We start from the raw sequence: 21,345 nt of genomic DNA, 5'->3' as shown, positions 1-21,345 counted from the left end.
ATCACAAAGAAGTTTCTCAGAAAGATTCTGTCTAGTTTTTATGTGAAGATATTTCCCTTTCCACCATAGGAGTCAAACCATTCACAAACATCTCTCTAGAGATACTACAAAAAAGATAGTTTCTGAAGTGCTCAATCAAAAGAAAGATTCAACTTTGTATGGTAAATGCACATGTCACCAAGAAGTTTGTCAGAATGCTTCTGTCTAGTTTTTATGTGAAGATATTTCCTTTCTCACCAAAGCTTAAAACTGCTCCAAATATCCATTTGCAGATTCTACAAAAGGATGGTTTCAAAACTCCTCAATGAACAGAAAGGTACAACTCTTTGAGATGAAAGCACACATCACAAAGAAGTTTTCTAGTTTTTATGTGAAGATATTTCCTTTTTCACCATAGTCCACAAAGCTCTCCAAATATCCATTTGTAGATTCTACAAAAAGTGTGTTTCCAAACTGCTCAATCTAAATAAAAGTTGAACTCTGTGAGATGAAAGCACACATCATAAAGAAGTTTCTCAGAATTCTTCTGACTAGTTTTTATGTGAAGATATTTCCTATTTCACCACAGGCCTCCATGGGCTAACAAATATCCCTTTGCAGATTCTACAAAAGGACTCTTTTGTAACGCCTCAATCAGAAGAAAGGTTCAACTCTATGAGATGAATGCATACATCACAAAGAAATTTCACAGAATGTTGCTTTCTAGTTTTGATGTGAAGATATTTCCTTTTTCACCATAGGCCCCAAAGTGCTCCAAATATCCATTTGCATATTCTACAAAAAGACAGTTTCCAAACTTCTTAATCAAAAGAGAGGTTCAACTCTGTGAGATGAAAGCACACTTCACAAAGAAGTTTCTCAGAATGCTTCTGTCTAGTTTTTATGGAAACATATTTACTATTTCACCATAGGCCATAAAGCACTCACAAATATCCTTCTGCAGATTCTAGAAAAGGACTCTTTCCCAACTGCTCAATAAAAAGGAAGGTTCAACTCTGTGAGATGAATGCACACATCAAAAAGAAGTTTCTTAGAAAGCTTCTTTCCAGTTTTTATGTGAAGATATTTCCCTTTTCACCATACCTATCAAAGCACTCAAAATATCCCTTTGCAGATTCTCTGAAAAGACTGTTTCCAAACTTCTCAATCAAGAGAATGGTTCAACTCTGTGAGATGAATGCACATATCACAAGGAAGTTTCTCTGAAATCTTCTATCTAGTTTTTATGTGAAGATATTTCCTTTTTCACCATAAGCCTCAAGCTGCTCACAAATATCCCTTTGCAGATTTTACAAGAACAGAGTTTCCAGACTCATCAAAGGAAAGAAACTTTTATCTCTATGAGTTGAATGCAAACCTTGCAAAACAGCTTCTCAGAAACATTCTTTATAGTTTTTATAGAAGATATTTCCTTTTTCACCATAGGCCTCATAGTGCTGAGAAATATCCCTTTGCTGATTCTACAAAAATACTATTTCCAAACTGCTTAATCAAAAGAATGGTTCAACTCTGTGAGATGAATGCATGCATAGCCAGGAATTTTCTCAGAAACTTCTGTCAAATTTTTATATGATTATATTTCCTTTTTCGCCATAGACCTCAAACTGCTCACAAATATCCCTTTGCAGATTCTACAAGAAAAGAGTTTCCCACCTGCTAAATGAAAAGAAATGTTTACCTCTGTGAGATGAATTCACACATTGCAGATCAGTTTCTCAGAAACCTTCTGTCTAGTTTTTATGTGAAGATATTTCCCTTTTCACCATAGGCCTCAAAGCACTCACAAATATCCATTTGCATATTCTACAAATATACTGTTTCCAAACTGCTCAATCAAAGGAATGGCTTAACTCTGTGAGATGAGTGCACACATCACACAGATGTGTCTCAGAAAGCTTCTGTCTAGTTTTCATGTGTAGATATTTCATTTTTCACCATAGGCCTCAAAGAGTTCAAAAATATCTCTTTGCAGATTCTTCAAAAAGACTGTTTCCAAAATGCTCAATCAATAGAAAGTTTCAACTCTGTGAGATGAATTCACACATTATGAGCAGTCTCTCAGAAATCTTCTTTCTAGTTTTTATGTGAAGATATTTTCTTTTTCACTATAGGCTTCAAAGTACTCACAAATATGCCTTTGCAGATTCTAAAAAAAGACTGTTACCAAACTGCTCAATCAAAAGAATGGTTCAACTCTGAGATGAATGCACACATCACAAAAAAAATTCTCAGAAAGCTTCTGTCTAGTTTTTATGTGAAGATATTTCCTTTTTCACCATTGGCCTCCAAGTGCTCACAGATATCCCTTTGCCAATTCTACAAAAATACTGTTTCCAAACTGCTCAATCCAAAGAATATTTCAACTCTGTGAGATGAAATCTCACATAACCAGGAAGTTTCTCAGAAACTTCTGTCAAGTTTTTATGTGATGATATTTCCTTTTTCACCATAGGCCTCAAACCACTCACAAATATCCCTTTGCTGATCCTACAAGAACAGAGTTTCCAATCTGCTCAATGAAAAGAAATATTTACCTCTGTGAGATGAATGCACACATCACAAAACAGTTTCTTATAAACCTTCTTTCTAGTTTTTATATGAAGATATTTTCTTTTTCACCTTAGGCCTCAAAGCGTTCACAAATATATCTCTGCAGATTCTACAAGAACACCATATCCAAGCTCTTCAATCAAAAGAATGGTTTAACTCTGTGAGATGAATGCACATGACACAAAGTAGTTTCTCAGAAAGCTTCTGTCTAGTTTTTATCTGAAGATATTTCGTTTTTCACCATAGACCTCAAAGCACTCACAAATATCACTTTGCAGATTGTACAAGAACAGAGTTTCCAGACTGATCAAAGGAATGAAACACTTAACTCTGTGAGATGAATGCAGACATCACAAAGCCGTTTCTCAGAAACCTTTATAGTTTTTATGTGAAGGTATTTCCTTTTTCACCATGGCCTATAAGCACTCACAAATATCCCTTTGCAGATTCTACAACAACAGAATTTCCAAATTGCTCATAATTAGTTTTTAGGACCAACATGAGCGTTTAGACACACAGCTTGTGGTGCAGGACACATGTATTATCTGCACTGAAATTAGGAATTCAACTGAAGTTCTTGTGGAACCAAAACTGTGAATATTTGAGGGACCTTGGAGATGGTCTAGCTTACTTTCTTTTGTAGAAAAGAAAACAGATTCAGGGAAAGGGCATGCATTGCCTAAGGTGATTCAGCAGTTTTGGTGCAGAAACAAAACACACCTAGGTGATCCATCATGTTTGGAGCAGAAACGCAATACCATATCTATTCTTTTGCTTCTCAGATCCAGAATTTTTTCACAATACTGAACTACTTATGTTTCTGAATCCTTATTTTTTCTTTTTAAATTTTGCCAGTATTGTTTTAGGAAGATCCTATTCTTTGCCCTAAATATTGAAATTCGTTACCAGTATTGTCTCTTTATAAATAAAATTACTAGTTGTTATTATAAATGATTATTCAATCACTTTTCATTTTTTGAGGGTCCAGTACAAAATTAGTAACAAATAAAAACTATCGGCCTTGGCAATCCAAGAGGAGCTCAAGTCCTCCAGGGCACGTCAGAAAAATGCTAAATGACAGCTGTTCTGCAAGTGGACATAATACAGCTCTTATACAGACTATTGAGTATTTGATGTTCTTCAACAATTTCATTAATCTTCAGTTTTTTTTTTCCTCTTTGAAGTGAAAGTCTGGTATGACTTTCAAGTTTCTTTTGAAATAATTACAGATTCACAGGAAGTTACAAAAGGTACAGGGATGTCTTAGGTACTCTTCACTAATTCCAGCGGTGACATCTCGCATAGCCATAGAACATTATCAAAACCTGGAAACTGACATAGGTAAAATTCAGGAAGCTTACTCAGATCGCAACCGTTTTGTGTGCATTCATTTTTGTATGTGTGTATGTGTGTGCATGTGTTCTGTGCATTTTTATGTGGTGTAGATCTCTGTAACTACCACTTCCACAGTCAAGATACAGAACTGTAGCCTCACGACCAGGCTCCAACTAGCGATCTTTGCTGACACTTCGACATGTTGTCCTCCACCCCTTCCCCTTGGCAACCCCATAGTCTGTTCTCCATCTTTACAATCTTATTTCAATAATTTATATAAATGTAATTGTACAAAATCATATTTTTAAAGGGAAAAAAGAAGTCACAGATAGTTTTGTTAGCACTGTAAAATAGTCTTTAACATTCACTTGTTTTATGTTCTATTTGTAAAAAATTTGCTTTGTTCTTTCCTATACTTTCTGATATCAGGACAGGAAATGAATACCAAACAAAACAATTTCATTCATTGTTTTCCACATCTTGGTTTTCACTGTTGCTGCCTAATATTTATTGTTCCATTTACCATTTCTTTCTGTTTTCCATCACATAAAAGTAACTTTGTGTTCTTTATCTCTTCTAAGAAAACTTTGTAATGAGTCTTCAATGTGAATCCCGGATCAGCCTTGTTTTGATTTTTTGTTATGGGTGTTCTTTCATGTGATCATTCTCATGGAGAGTTCTTGTGAAGCTGGGCTTTTCCAGTGGTTTGTCAAAATGGAAATAGATATTTAACAAACCAAACACAAAATGACCTTGCTCCAGGAATGCATCATTTCTGAGAAAATACTACCTCTTCCAACTAGAGACTGTGAATATTACTTATATTATTCTTTACTCCCTTTTATTAAAGCTGTATTTTTTTACACATTTGTGTAACTTGGGTAATGAAATGTGCAACTAACTGATTGCCTACCAATTACAATTGATGTTAACGATGCTACTGGGAGGCCACCCCTACAGTGACTGCTCCAAGTCTAGGGACTTGCTAGCTTTGCTAACTTACATGGGATTGCCTACGTTCAAAATGGAGGTGGGGGACGGGTCCGAGGACGTGGTGGCACTGCCCGGCCCCGACGTCAAATCTCCAGATGGAGCCCCAGACACTGTGTGGCCAAGAGCCAGAGGTGGGCGCACGATGGGAGATGACACTGCAGCATCCAGCGGGTCACTGCCAGGGGCAAGCAAACCCTGGGACAGGGGCCATGCGCTGCCCTCGGTCCCCACCGCGGAGGCCAGCGGAACCCTTGGTCTCCCCACCTCACCACATCGAAGGGGAAGTGGAGGAGGGTAATCTGCAAGTGAGTTGCTACAGCAGTGCTACTATAACTCAGATAGAGGCGGCAGGCCGGGGGATCTGGTACCACAAAGGCACACCTCTCCGATCGGTAGAGAAGGCTTTCTCAACGAGGGTGGGTCACACTCCCCACCCACCACTCGCCCCTCTTCGGGCCGGCAGAGGTGCCCAGGGATGCCTGGGGAAGGGAAGGGGCCTGTGGTACCAGGAAAAATCTGCGTGCGGCAAACTTGAGCCTTCGCGTTCTAGGCGGGGAGCCTGGCCGCTGCGCGTGCGTGCAATCCCCCAAGGGCCTCCCCGTCCACTTGTGTCTTTTCTCCCAGGCAAAGCACCTCCAAGTAAACCCACACACAACCTGTCAGAGGCAGAACGGTAGCCCCTCGGCGGCCGGCTGGCGCACGCGTCACCTGCCCGAGCCCACAGTGATCGCTCACACGGACTGTGCGCACCCGCCAGAGGGGAGCATGAGACCTGCGCTCGCAAGACCAGGTGACGCCCTTCCCCGCATGGGAGGGACGCATCTCACTCAACTGCCTCAACCCCCACACCAACGAGCTCCCTCAGGACACACTCGCAGACACGGCGGCGGCGACCGGAGGTGGGGGCGCTTGGGGTGGGAACCACACACCACTGCTCAGCCTCGGGCACCTGAGGGATAAGCTGGGTGGGGGAAGGGGGTGAGCTGGGCATGGTAAGCTCACACCTGTCATCCCCGCATTTTGGGAGGAGAGGGAAACTGTATCCCTCAATCAAAGCCTTGGCAACATGGTGAAACCTCGTCTCTAAAAAAATACAAAAACTCACTGGTCTCATAACCTGGACTCAAAGTTAATAAATAGATAAATAGGCTGGGCACGGTGGCTCACATCTGTAATCCCAGCATGTTGGGAGGCCGAGGTGGGCAGATCATGAAGGTCAGGAGATCGAGACAATCCTGGCTACCACAAGAACCCCGTGTCTACTCAAAATACCAAAAAATTAGCCAGGAGCAGCAGTGGTCACCTATAGTCCCAGCTACTTGGGAGGCTGAGACACGGCATAAACCTGGAAGGCAGAGCTTGCAGTTAGCCAACATCACGCCACTGCACTCCAGTCTGGGCAACAGAAGGAGACTCCATCTCAAAAAATAATAATAATAATAAATAGATCAAAATTGAAAATTTAAAAAAACATAGCTGGGCTGGTCCAATTGCTCATGCCTGTCATCATAGCACTTTGGGAGGCTGAGGTAGGCAGATCACATGAGGTGGCCAGTTCGAAACCCGTCTGACCCACATAGAGAAATTCCATATCTACTAACAATACAAAATCAGGTGGGTGTGGTGGCACATGCCTGTAATCCCAACTACTCAGGAGGCTGAGGCAGGAGAATCATGTGAATACAGGAGGTGGAGGTTGCGGTGAGCCAAGATGGTACCATTGCACTCCAATGTGGACAACAAGAGTGAAACTTTGTGCCCAAAAATAAAAATTGAGTATTGTATTCTGTTATTTTTCCTTCCTACATGGAGAAGAACATAATACAGCTGTTGTCTATCTGCCTGCCTGCCTGCCTGCCTGCCTGTGACAGGGCCTCACTCTGTCTTTCGCCCAGACTTCAGTGCAGTTACACCATTATGGCTCACTCACTGCAGCTTCAACCTCCCCAGGTTAGGTGATTCCTCATGGCAGCCTACAGCTTCAGCCTCCCAAAGTTTTGGAGTTACAAGTGTGAGCCACAATCACCCAGCCTGAGTTAAGACATCTGGTCTCACTACTTCTTAGCCCCACATCCATGAAGAACTCCAGTCAAGAGAGAGTCGGTAAGAGACTCTCAGAATTCTCTCCTGAAAGCAGTGAGGTGGATGGCGGCCCTGTGTCCCAAGCTTCTGGGGTTTTAGGTGACCATGCATATAGGAAATATTTCCAATGTTTCCAGAGAGGCATGAGCCACAGTTATTGGGGCATCCAGCAAGAGATGGGGTTTCTGACAGCGACTTAAGGGCCAGGAAGGACCAGAATCTGCCAAGGCCCATGTTCCAGGGTGGGGATGACGGAACCCAAGGTAGAGGGAGTCAGCGGTCTGCGCAGAGAGAGCCCCATCCCTAGTCCCCACTGCGCAGACCAAATCAGAAGGAAGAGAGTCCTTCATCCTACATGCCACACCCCTCCACTGAACTTGGGAGTGAATCTGTTTTCCAAACATGAGGTGACTCTCGCTTTGCAATGGATCACAAGAGGCCAGGCTTTCCAGGGTCATCAGTGTAAAGAAGTCATTCTGGCTCAGTCTCCCCCATCCTCTGGTAACTGGTGAGTTTATTTTTTTATTTTATTTTTATTATTATACTTTAAGTTTTAGGGTACATGTGCACAATGTGCAGGTTAGTTACTTATGTATACATGTGGCATGCTGGTGTGCTGCACCCATTAACTAATTATCTAGCATTAGGTATATCTCCTAATGCTATCCTTCTCCCTTTCCCCCACCCCACGACAGTCCCCAGAGTATGATGTTTCTCTTCCTGTTTCCATGTGTTCTCATTGTTCTATTCCCACCTATGAGTGAGAATATGTGGTGTTTGTTTTTTTGTTCTTGTGATAGTTTACTGAGAATGATGATTTCCAATTTCATCCATGTCCCTACAAAGGACATGAACTCATCATTTTTTATGGCTGCATAGTATTCCATGGTGTATATGGGCCACATTTTCTTAACCAGTCTACCATTGTTGGACATTTGGGTTGGTTCCAAGTCTTTGCTATTGTGAATAGTGATGCAATAAACATACATATGCATGTGTCTTTATAGAAGCATGATTTATAGTCCTTTGGGTATATACCCAGTAATGGGATGGCTGGGTCAAATGGTATTTCTAGTTCTAGATCCCTTTGCCATCCCCATCAAGCTACCAATGACTTTCTTCACAGAATTGGAAAAATCTACTTTAAAGTTCATATGGAACCAAAAAAGAGCACACACTTCCAAGTCAATCCTAAGCCAAAAGAACAAATCTGGAGACATCACACTACCTGACTTCAAACTATACTACAAGGCTACAGTAACCAAAACAGCGTGGTACTGGTACCAAAACAGAGATATAGATCAATGGAACAGAACAGAGCCCTCAGAAATAATGCCACATATCTACAACTGTCTGATCTTTGACAAACAAGGAATGGGGAAAGGATTCCCTATTTAATAAATGGTGCTGGGAAAAACTGGCTAGTCATATGTAGAAAGCTGAAACTGGATCCCTTCCTTATACCTTATACAAAAATCAATTCAAGATGGATTAAAGACTTAAATGTTAGACCTAAACCCATAAAAACCCTAGAAGAAAACCTTGACATTACCATTCAGGACATAGGCACGGGCAAGGACTTCATGTCTAAAACACCAAAATCAACAGCAACAAAAGCCAGAATTGACAAATGGGATCTAATTAAACTAAAGAGCTACAGCACAGTAAAAGAAACTACCATCAGAGTGAACAGTCAACCTACAATACTGGTAAGTTTAAATGAGCTGAGGCTGGCCAGGCCAGAGCCGCTACGGGGAGGAGGGGGTGGGTGGGGTGGGGTGGGGTACCTGAGGCACTTCAGAAAGTGGGTCTGAGCCTCGAGGATGATGGTGCTGCAGGAACCCGTCCAGGCTGCTATATGGCAAGCACTAAACCACTATGCTTACCGAGTTGGTGCTTTCCTCGCAGAACCCCTTATGCAGAAGTACACACAGAAGAAGATTTGTTTTTACTGGCAACCTGTTCTTACCGCCCAGGAAAGGACTATAAAGCATATAGACTCTTGAAAGGACTCAGTTGTGCTGCACTGCAATGCAAATACCTGCTTGAAAAATGTTATGTTGATCTCAGCAAGCTTGCAGAAGGAGAACAAATCTTATCTGGTGGAGTGTTTAATAAGTAGAAAAGCCATGATGATATTGTTACTGAGTTTGGTGATTCAGCTTGCTTTCCCCTTCCGTTGCTGGGACATGTATACTGCAAGACAGATTGGCTTGCCAAAGGATTAGAATGTTACAAAAAGAGCCTTAGTTTAAATCCTTTCTTCTGGTATCCCTTTGAATCATTATGTGAAATAGCTGAAAAGTCAGATCCTGATCAAACATTTAAATTTGCATCTTTACAGAACTTTAGCAACTGTCTGCCCAACTCTTGCACAACACAAGTACCTAATCATGGTTTATGTCACAGCCAGCCTGAGATCATTCTTACGGAAACACCCCAGTACACAACTGAATTAAATAGATTGAATTTAGAATCTTCCAATTCAAAGTAGACCTTGAATACAGATTCCCAAGTATCTTCTATTGATTCAGCTGTAATTTCACCTGATACTGTCCCACTGGGAACAGGAAATTCCATATTATCTAAACAGGTTCAAAATAAACCAAAAACTCGTCGAAGTTTATTAGGAGGACCAACAGCTCTTAGTCCATTCACCCCAAGCTTTGGGATTTTGCCATTAGAAACCCCAAGTCCTGGAGATGGATCCTATTTACAAAACTACACTAATACAGTTTCTGAAATTGATGTGCCATCCACCGGAGCCCCTTCAAAAATATCTGTTGCCAGAATTGGCCAAACTGGAGAAAGTCTGTCTTCTAACAGAGTGGAAATAGCTGAGAGGTAACTCCAATTCTTGCACAAGCAGAAAGTTCTGATCCATAAATAAGTACAACCCCTCAGGTATTGGGACCCACTATGACATCTGCCCCAAATGCACTGCATCGAAGAAGTTCACGACTCTTGACAGTTCCACAACCAAGGTGAATAGGAAGAAATTAAAAATGAAGTTTCCACCTAAAATCCCAAACAGAAAAACAAAAAATAAAACTAATAAAGGAGGAATAACTCAACCTAACATAAATGATAGCCTGGAAATTACAAAATTGTACTCTTTCATCATTTCAGAAGGGAAAATATCCACAATCACACCTCAGGTACAGGCTTTTAATCTACAAAAAGCAGCAGCAGAAGGCTTGATAAGCCATCTTCGTGAAAGGGGGAAATGTTATTTAGCTTTGTGTTCATACCACTGCAAAGAAGCTATAAATATTTTCAGTCATCTACCTTCTCACCACTACAATTCTGGTTGGGTACTGTGCCAAATTGGAAGGATCTATTTTGAACTTCCAGAGTACATGCAAGCTGAAAGAATATTCTCAGAGGTTAGAAGGATTGAGAATTATATAGTTGAAGACATGGAAATCTACTCTACAACACTTTAGTATCTTCAAAAAGATGTTGCTCTTTCAGTTCTATCAAAAGACTTAACAGACATGAATAAAAATTCACCAGAGGCCTGATGTGCTACAGGGAACAGTTTCAGTCTCCAACGGGAACACGATATTGCAATTAAATTCTTCCAGGGAGCTATCCAAGTGGATCCAAATTATGCTTATGCCTATACTCAATCAGGGTGAGAATTTGTCTTAACTGAAGAATTGGACAAAACATTAGCTTGTTTTTGAAATGCTATCAGAGTCAATCCTAGACATTGTAATGCATGGTAAGTGGTAATGAAGTGTAAAGACAAAGTCTTGTTGATGGTGCTTGTAGTCACTAATTTTTCTTGTTGGATAGCTCTTTATTGTCATGAATTTGGTTACTAATACTTAGCAATGGTACATACTGGTCAATAGCTTCAAACTAACATGTTTTCTTATGAAATGTATGTCTTCAACAAACTCTTCAGTTAAATAATGATAATAGAATACCAGATCCTTATACTCAACAGTTTCAGTCTTCTACTAAACTTTTGCAGATACTGTAGTTGTGTTTTGTTTGTTTGCTTGTTTAGTTTTGTTACTTGGTTTGTTACTTTTTCTTCGAACACAGAAATGATGATTGGGACAAAAAGTGCTTGGGAAATTGGAAAGGAATAGCATAATTCACTTATTGGATAATAGAAGAAAAAATTCACTAGGTGCTGCTTTTTGACAGTGTTCCAGGTTATTTACTATTAAGAACTTAGTGTGCCCTTTTATTTAGCAGTATCTCTGTTTTACTTTTTGGTACTTGTGTATAAGTAGACACAGGAAATTACTATGCAGGTCATATTGTTATCAACTGAATAACATATGAAAAAGTTTGGTCTTACTTCTGCCTCAACACCATACTTACTGTTGACATTTATTGTATTTTTCTGGACTGATTTAAAGTTTGAATATCAAGAGAAGGCCAGGCATGGTGGCTCATGCCTGTCATCCCAGCACTTTGGGAGACCAAGGTGGGAGGATCACACTGTCAAGAGATCAAGACCATCCTGGTCAACATGGTGAAATCCCGTCTCTATTAAAAGTATAAAAATTAGCTGGGCATGGTGGTGGTGCCTGTAGTCCCAGCCACTCAGGAGGCAGAGGCAGGAGAATCGCTTGAACCTAGGAAGTGGAGGTTGCAGTGAGCCAAGATTACGCCATTGCACTCCAGCCTTGGTGACAGAGTGAGACACAGTCTCAATAAAAAAATAAATTAATTAAATTAAATAAAATAAATAATAAATAAAAATAAATAAATAAATAAATATCAAGAGAAAGTATAATTCTGAAGTCATAACTCTGTGGAAGATTTTTTTGTCAGATATGGTTATCTTTGGGGTTAATTTTTATAGCAGTTGGGTTTTAACACTTGATTTGCTTCTAAATCTGAAGCATTATATTACTAAAATATTTTTTGATTTGTGAATATGTTGTTTAATGGATTATATCTCATTTCGCAGTAGTACTTGCAGTGCCTGAAAGATTGCCAAAAAATAGTGCTAGCTTTTGCTGACAAATTTAATAATCAACTTGTGAATACTGACTTCTCTTCCAATAGCTATGTTCTCCGTAATATTTTAAGAACTCAGTTCTTCATAAAACTTGTGTTGTTTTTGATTTTTTCCCAAGTCTGGTTGATCCTTGTGTTGTTCTTTTTGAAATGTGTATTGTCTGTTCAGCTATTCTGCAGAAGTCGCATTCTTAAAAATCTTAACCATATCAAAAATTGTGTTTAAAGGAGGATTATTCAGGTTGGCAAGCTTTTACTGGGAGGAGTTTAAATGCTGACGTATTTAGGTAACTCTAAATACTGAGCAACTTTATTCTAACTACAAAATAGATAGTCTTTCTTGTGTTTTCACTTTCACGATCATTAGCACCGTGTTTAATACCTTTACTTCATCTACAACACAATTATAACGATATACAAAGCCACTCAAATAAATCAGATATATTGTGCTACAAAAAAAGAGAAAAAAAAAGGTCATTATGTGGCACACAGTGAGGTGTGACTCCAATCTACGATCTCCAGTGAAAACCAATGAAACAGGGTCAAATCCTGTGTCTACTAAAAATGAAAAACATGAGCCGGGTGTGGTTGCACTGAGGCAGGGGAATCGCTCAAACTCAGGATGCAGAGGCTGCAGTGAGCTGAGATTACGCCACTGCACTCCAGCCACGGGGGGACAGAGCAAGACTCCATCTCAGAAACAAACAAACACACAAAGCCAATACAGTTGTCTAACTCAACGTGTCAGGCTCAGGTCTCTTGACAGGATACATCCAGCACCCAGGGAAACATCGAGGGGTTGGGTGGAATCTATTATGTTGCCTCAAGGAATGGTTTGAGAGATAGTCTCACAAACGTGGGGGCCTAAGGAAGCCCCTCCGCCCAAGAAGCGATATTCATTTGTATCCTTTAGCCACCCATGAAGGAGAATGGGGCTCTCTACAGAACCCCCACATCCCACCCCTCCCCACCCCACCCATCCCCCCACCTCGTGAAATGAGATCTCGCTCCATCAGACTCTATTCACGTCATGTGGTTTTGTAATCTCCAGCGTCTGTTTGTGGGTTGCGGGGTGTGGGCGGCTGTGGACAGAGGAGGGAATAAAGCGTTGGTTTCTCGTGGGTGCCCAGGACGTGGGATGTGAGTGGGGTGGCCAGAGCCTAGGAAGCTCATCGTCTGTCAGGACGTCTCCCTTCCTGGTCCCCTCTCTGACCTATGCTCCACATCTTCACAGTTCAGTGGCGACCTTGTGGGTGGAAGTTGCCATCCCTTTGGACTTTAGCCAAGGAAGGCCTGGCTCCCAACCGTCTCCCTGGAGTCGGGGCCTTGGGCAGTCTCACAAGGATGCTGACAGTGATGGTGACAGTGATGTAAGTTGGAGGCCTCGGGTCAATGCAGAGGTATCCATTTGAACTCGGTGGGACAGGTCAGCTTTGCGGAGTCCCTTGCATCCTTCCAGAGACTCATCCCATGCTAGCAAGCATGGTCCCAAGGATCCCAGCTCCCAGCAGAGGCACTTTCGTTCACACAGAATCCTGGGCAGGAAAGTTCTCAGCAGGTTTGGACCTCCTAGTCAAAGAGCCAAAGACAGTTCTGGGATTTTTTTGAAAGAGCCAGTGTTTCCACCATGGGCCTTAGGTAGTTGTGGAAATGGAGAGAAGTGTTTGCAGATACATATTTGAGACAGAACGGACAGGGCTCAGTCACAGGTCATGAAGGACACGAGCAGACGCACATTGAGAAAACCCTCCCAGCATCGTAGATGAACACAGGTATGATTTTTTGAGACAGTCGAGGGAGATGCAACCCCAGATTTTAGGGTTGGATCTTTATTAATAGGTAGTATCTATGAGCTATCCAAGTCCAGAAATCAACTCACCAGTTCTGTACAGCATTCTGTAGGGAGATCAAATCTGGGATGTCTAAAGTTAAGAATTCAGGCCATGGTAATGAATTAGATTAGATGTACTTGAACTTATTTTGCAAAGAAAGAGAGGGCGGGAGATAGCGACAGCCAGATAGTGAGAGAGAGAGAGACAGAGACAGAGAAAGAGACAGACAGAGAGACACAAAGATAACAAAGAGAGAAAAACAGAAAGAGAGAGACAGACAGACAGATAAAGACACAAAGAAAGACAGAGTTGGACAGAGACAGAGAGAAACAGAAAGAGAAACAGACAGAAAGAGAGACAGACAGACTGAGAGAGAGAGACAGACTGACAGGCAGACAGGCAGAGAAAGAGAGTAAGACAGAATGCAGACACACACCAGAGAGAGAGAGATACAGAGATAAATGGAGAGACAGAGAGAAAGAAAGAGAGATAGAGGGAAAGAGACAGAGAGAGAAAAAGACAGACAGGGAAAGAGAGAAACAGAAAGAGAGAGAGAGAGACAGAGAGAGGGAGAGAAAAAGACAAGGAGAGAGAGACAGACAGGCAGAGAAAGTCACAGAGAGAGAGAGACAGGCAGAGAGAGACAGAGAGACAGAGACAGAGAAACAGACTGGCAAAGAGAGAGAGAAAAAAACAGACAGAGAGAGAGACAGACAGACAGACAGACAGGCAAAGAAAGAGAATAAGACAGAAGAAAGACACAGTGAGAGAGACAGAGAGAGAGGGACAGAGACAGCGAGACAGAGAAAGAAAGAGATACAGACAGACAGACAGAGAAAGAAGGAGATGGACAGAGAGAGACAGAGAGAAACAAAGAGAGGGAGACAGAGAGAGAGAAAGAGAGAGACAGGCAGGCAAAGAAAGAAACACAGAAGACAGACACAATGAGAAAGACAGGGAGAGAGAGAGACACAGAGACAGAGAGAAAGACAGAGACAGACAGAGAGAAAGACAGAGACAGATAGAGAGAAACAGAAAGAGAGAGAGACAGAGACAGAGAGAAACAGAGAGACAGACAGGGAGAGAGAGAGACAGACAAGCAGAGAGAGAGAGACAGACAGACAGGCAGAGTAAGGGAGTAAGACAGAAGACAGACACAGTGAGAGAGAGGCAGAGAGAGAGAGAGAAATAGACAGGCAGAGAGAGAGACAGAGAGAGAGAGAAGACAGAAAAAGAGAGAGACAGAGAGAGAAGGAGGAAGGGCGTGCTCAGGAAATAATTACACATATTTTATAATGCTTTTGATACTGTAAACGGTGGCTGGGGTGTGCTTTGAAAACAACAACAACAACAACAGCAACAAGAGCAGCAGCAGCAGCAAGAGCAGCAGCAGCATTCGCTTACGGATTTCTAGAAAATAAGATGTTATGAAGTCTAGTAAATATCAACCGGCTCTCACTACATGTTGAGAGATTCACAAAAGCACTAGTTAACAACAGGAGAAAACAGCAGCTAACATGTCTTGGGGAAAATATACGTCACCTGAAAATTGGGGATTTCTACTTCACCTGAAAAGAAATACATACGAAAAAGGAAAGACACCAACAAAACAAAACAAGCCAACAAACACGGGCCAAGGCACTGTCCCTGGAAATCTTACGTGAGCAAACTATTAGTTTTCAGAAAGTGTTTCTATTTTGGGCAAATACTAAGGAGGCCCAGACTAGAGCTGTGACGCCATTCCCATTGTGAAACTATGCTGGCCAGAGGGAGGAGAAACTAAAACATCATGATAAAAGGTGACTGAGACCCAGTCAGGGTGAAGCTTTCCTAGGGAGGGAGGCCTGAGGAGGGAAGCAGGGAAAAAAAAACCTGCAACTGCAGACCCACCCGCTTACCCACGCGGGTCAAGGGCTATGCCATCAGCTCAAGCTCCCTCTGCAGAAGTGGGACCGTGCCATCCCATCTTCAAAAACGGTGGCCACTGAGTGAGGCCTGACTCCCACCAATGGAAATGTCAGCCTGGCAAGAATGAGATGGCCGGCAAGGGGTGGGGGAAGGGGAGAGAAGACTGAGGCACACCAGGGTGTCTCTGGAAGGTTTCCAAGCCGGGCGTTGGGAGGTGGGGTTGGGGGGTTTGGGGAGAACCCACCTAACTGACTAGCTAAATGAAGCTAAAGAGACGTGGGTAGCGGGTGGGGGGGAGCCGAGGGGCAACTTGAAAATTAAACTGACCCCTCCTAAAGCCCAAGTAGAAGAGTCTATGAGAATGAAAGAAACCAAAACACAAAGAAAACTAAAGCGTTGATCAAAGAACAGTAGGGCCCCCACAGGGTGGAGGTTCCCAGGGCAACGAGGGAGACAGGGAGGGGCCTCCAGATGGGAGAGAGAGAAACCAGTTGCCCCAGGCTAGGTGAAGTCGGGGAGACTTCCCTCCATGTCACCTCGACTTTCAATAGCAGTGGCTGCTAGGCGATGCCCGAAGACAACTGATGCCTGCAAGTGTCAGTCAGCACGGAAAAGAAGGTATTTATTTGTTTGTTTGTTTGTTTGTTTGTTTGTTTGCTTGTTTAGAGACAGAGTCTCACTCACTCTACAGCCTGGGTTGTAGTGCAGTGGCACGATCTCAGCTCACTGCAGCCTGCGCCTCCCAAGTTCAAGTGATTCTCCAGCCTCAGCCTCCCAAGTAGCTGGCATTACAGGCACCTGCCCCACCCTCCCGACTCAGTTTTGTATTTTTAGTAGAGACGGAGTTTCACTGTTTTGGCAAGGCTGGTCTCAAACTCCCAATCTCAATTGATCCACCCGCCTTGGCCTCCCAAAATTCTGGGATGACAGAAGTGAGCCGCTGTGCCCAGACTTAACCATTTATTTTTAAGTCGAGGAGCTTATCAGGGAAATATGAGAAGTACGGATGCCACACGTGACAGAGAGAAAAGTCTGAAAGTGCCCCTTGCATCCAAGTGGGGACCATGTCTTGACCTCCCAAAATCATACACCGAGTGGGGAAGCCCACCAAGGCCTGTCTGTCTATATTCTTCTCGGCCTCTCTAGGCACTTAAGCATGCACTTCTCACTTTCGTGGAAGGGGTAGGGCCCTCCCCATCACAAAGGGTCTGACAGACTGACAGAGAAAGAGACAGACATAGAAAGACAAAAATGGACAGAGAGAGATAGAGAGAAACAGACAGAAAGAGAGAGAGATGGGGAGTGAGTGAGAGAGAGAGAGAGAAAAGGGGGGAGAGAGACACACACACAGGCAGAGAAAGAGAGTAAGACAGAAGACAGACACAGTGAGAGAGACAGGCAGAGACAGAGAGACAGAGACAAAGACAAAGAGAGAGAAAGACAGAGATGGACAGAGAGAGACAGAGAAACAGACAGAAAGACAGAGACAGAGAGAGAGAAACAGAAAGGGAGGGAGAGAGACAGACAGAGAGAGACTGACAGACAGATAGGCAGAGAAAGAGAGTAAGACAAAAGACAGACACAGTGACAGAGACAGGCAGAGAGAGAGAGAAAGAAAGGGAGAGACAGACAGAGAAAGAGACAGAGAGAGAAAGACAGAGATGGAGAGAGACAGACAGAAACAGAAAGAGAGAGAGACAAACAGACAGGGAGGAAGGGAGACAGACAGAGAGAGAGACAGACAGGCAGGCAGAGAAAAAGAGTAAGACAGAAGATAGGCACAGATAGTGAGACAAGCACAGAGAGAGAGACAGAGAGACAGAGAAAAGGAAAGAGACAGGCCGTGCACGATGGCTCATGCCTGTCATTCCAACACATTGGGAGGCCAAGGCAGTCAGATCACCAGGTCAGGAGATCAAGACCATCCTGGCTAACACGGTGAAACCCTGTCTATACTAAAAACACAAAAAATATAGCCAGGCGTGGTGGCGGGCACCCGTAGTCCCAGCTACTCTGGAGGCTGAGGCAGTAGAATGGCATGAACCTGGGAGGTGGAGATTGCAGTGATCCAAGATCGCGCCACAAAAAAAGAGACAGACAGACAGACAGACAGAGAAAGTCAGAGACAGACAGAGACAGAGAGAAACAGACAGAAATAGAGAGAGAGAGAAAAAAACAGAAATGCAGGGAGGGAGAGAGAGAGAGAGAGACAGACAGGCAGAGAAAGAGAATAAGACAGAAGAGAGACACAGTGAGAGAGACAGGCAGAAAGAGAGAGAGAGACAAAGACAAAGAAAGAGAGATAAAGACAGACATGGACAGAGAGAGAAACAGAGAGAAAGAAAGAGAGAGAAACAGAAAGGGAGGGAGACAGAGAGAGAGAGACAGATAGGCAGAGAAAGAGAAAACACAGAAACAGTGGGAGAGACAGGCAGAGAGACAGAGAGAAAGAAAGGGAGAGACAGACAGAGAAAGAGACAGAGAGAGAAAGACAGAGATGGACAGAGAGAGACAGACAGAAACAGAAAGAGAGAGACAGAGACAGAGAGAAACAGACAGACAGGGAGGGAGGGAGACAGAGAGAGACAGACAGACAGGCAGAGAAAGAGAGTAAGACAGAATACAGGCACAGACAGAGAGACAGGCACAGAGAGAGAGACACAGAGAAAAAGAAAGAGACAGGGAAAGACAGAGATAGACCCAGAGAGAAAGAAACAGAGAGAGAGAGAGAGAAACAGACAGGAAGGGAGAGAGAGAGACAGACAGAAGCAGAGAAGGAGAGTAAGACGGAAGACAAACGCAGTGAGACAGGCAGAGAGAGAGAGACAGAGACAGAGAAAGACAGAGACAGAGAGAGAAAGAAACAGAAAGAGAGAGAGATAGAGGGAGAGAGACAGAAACAGAAAGGGAGGGAGAGACAGACAGATGGACAGGCAGAGAAGGAGAGTAAGAGAGAAGACAGACACAGAAGAAAAACAATCACCAAGAAAGTTAAAATTCTCCAATGGTCGGAAGTTCAAGACCAGCCTGACCAAGATGCAGAAACCCCATCTGTACTAAAAATATAAAAATTAACCGGGCTTGATGGCACATTTCTGTCATTCCAGCTACTCGGAAAGGTTGAGGCAGGAGAATCACTTGAACCTGGGAGGTGGAGGTTGCGGTGAGCCGAGATCGCGCCATTGTACTCCACCCTGGGTGACAAGAGTGAAACTCCGTCTAAAGAAAAAAAAAAGAAAGAAAGAAAGAAAGAAAGAAAGAAAGAAAAGACAGATTGGTGAGATGCATCTCAAAATTTTGTTTGCAGTCCCCATACTGAAAACGGAAAGAACCGACACATGACAAATACGACCAGAGCATACAGTGCCCAAAAGTGTCATCACAGCACTCTGGGAGGCCGATGTGGGAGGATCGCTGGAGCCTAAAAGTTTGAGATCACCTCGACATGTGAGACGACATCTGCAATAACAAAAATCATAGAAGTTTAAAAAGAGATTATCTGTGCCCAGAACATGGACAACAAAGCAAGAGCACATTCGTACTAAAAACAACTGATAGACAGGCAGGCAGGCAGACAGGCAGGCAAATATAGAATGAGCCAGGTGCAGTGTCTGACACCTGTAATGGCAGCAGTGTGGGCGGCCAAGGCAGGCAGGCAGATTACTTGACAACAGGAGTTCGAGACCAGCCTGGACAACATGATAGAACCCCGAACCCCATCTCACTCACGTACATGCATACATACATACCTACGGAAAACATGAGAAACAACATAAAATTCAACCGGTGTGGTAGTGCGTGCCTGTAGTCCCAGGTAATGGGGATGGGAGACATCAGAGGCAGGATGACCGCTTGGCCGGTCCAAAGCATTGAGGCTGGGGTGATCCTGGGTGACAGAGACAGAGGAAGACCCTGCCAGTAAGGAAGGAAAGAAGGAAGGAAGGAAGGAAGGAAAGAAGGAAGGAAGGAAGAAAATAAGGAAGCAAGCAAGCAAGCAAACGATGATCATGACAATGACATATAACCCATGACAATAAACAAGCAAATAAGAGGGTATGAATAAAGCTAAAAGGTAATTAAGATCACAATCGTTTTCTCCCCACTCCACCCCACCCCACCCCACCTCACCCCACCTCACGTAAGTTGGAGTGGAGGTGCCTGATCACAGCCCACGTTAGCCTCTGCCTCCCGGGCTTAAGATATCCCTGTAGTCCCAGCTACTTGGGAGGCTGAGGTCACCAGAGTCTAGAGTGAGAAGACCAGGCAGGCCCAAAAAGAAAAAAACAAATAAGCGAAAATAAAAAATAATAAATGAATGAAGGAAGGAAGGATATACATACACATGTATATGTAAATGAAATGGGTTTTCATTTAATACATATTCATACATTAAATTTAACATTTATAATAAACATGTATTAATTATGTAAATATCTATATAGTTTTATCACTACGTATTTATGTTTGTGTATGTGTGTGTGTGTGTGTATATATATATAAATATATATGTTTATACACAGCAGCGTGCAGAAAATAAGATTGAAAGAAAAAAGGAATTGGCTGGGCATGGTGGCTCACGCCTGTACTCCCAGCACTCTCTGGGAGGCCGAGGCGGGTGGAAGGTCAGGAGATCGAGACCAGCCTGGCCAATATGGTGAAATTCCTTCTTTACTCAAAATACAAAAATTGCTGTTTGCTTGAACCCTGGAGGCGGAGGCAGTGGCAGCAGTGAGCCAAGAAGGCACCACTGCACTCCAGCTCCAGCTCCAGCCTGGGCGACAGAGTGAGACTCCATCCTCAGACAAAGGAAAGAAAGAAAGAAAGGAAAAAAAAACACAAGACAAAACCAAAAAAACAAAAGGAGGAAGTATTACTTACTGATGGCAACAGTGACTCTCTCTTAAAAGTACCACAGAAGCAAACAAAGTGGGGCTGAAAAAAATGTAGGAAAGGGAGTTATGCGTGGTCCCAGCTTCACTGAAGGCTGAGGCTGGTGAGGGCCACCCACCCATGAATGGGGATAGGTGCCCTCACATGGATGTGCTGCACCGTCCAGGGGGCCCACCACCGGCCGCCTGCTGGTCAACCTGGGACACAGAGAGCCGCTGGCTAAGTCCGCATCTCGCGGGCGGCAGCTGTTCGACCCTGGAGGTTCCGACCGAGATGCGGACGCTCTGGATCCGGCTCGTCCTGACGGGCACCCCTGCACACCGCTTGGTTCAGAAGGCCAGCTGGTCGACATGGGACACGGCGAGCCACCAGCTGTCTCACACTCTCGGGTGGCAGCTGGTCGACCCCAGAGGCCTGACCGAGGAGCAGCCATGAGTGGAGGTTGGCCTTGGTGGGGACACCCTGGGCCTTGCCCCCCGCTTCCCATCACCTGCAGTACTGGTCGACCCATGCAGAGGAAAGAGAAAGGATATGAAGGCCAGAACCTAGGTGGCCACCCCACAGGCCCACACGACCACCCCTGGGGCAGGGGCTGGCAGGCTACAGACCCAGCTCAGCACAGCCACCTCCACAGTTCCACCCCACGCTCCCCCCAGACCTTCCAGCCCAGAGCTGATGAAGCACCCCGGCAGTGAACAGGGAGGAGAGGGGAACGAAAGGATCCATGCACACCAGCGGGGACACGCACCCCCGTCACCCGTAGTCAGCA

General features: G+C 43.7%; 1 pseudogene; it reads left to right on the top strand.

Annotated features, from left to right (window-relative positions):
- The first annotated feature begins 8,746 nt into the window (after nt 1-8,746).
- On the top strand, nt 8,747-10,691 carry LOC129395539 (cell division cycle protein 27 homolog; annotated as a pseudogene).
- The last annotated feature ends 10,654 nt before the right edge of the window (nt 10,692-21,345 follow it).

The sequence above is a fragment of the Pan paniscus genome, chromosome Y (genome assembly GCF_029289425.2).
Source record: "Pan paniscus chromosome Y, NHGRI_mPanPan1-v2.0_pri, whole genome shotgun sequence".
In the NCBI taxonomy this organism is placed as follows: Eukaryota; Metazoa; Chordata; class Mammalia; order Primates; family Hominidae; genus Pan; species Pan paniscus.
This window is presented reverse-complemented; position numbering and strand designations above follow the sequence as displayed.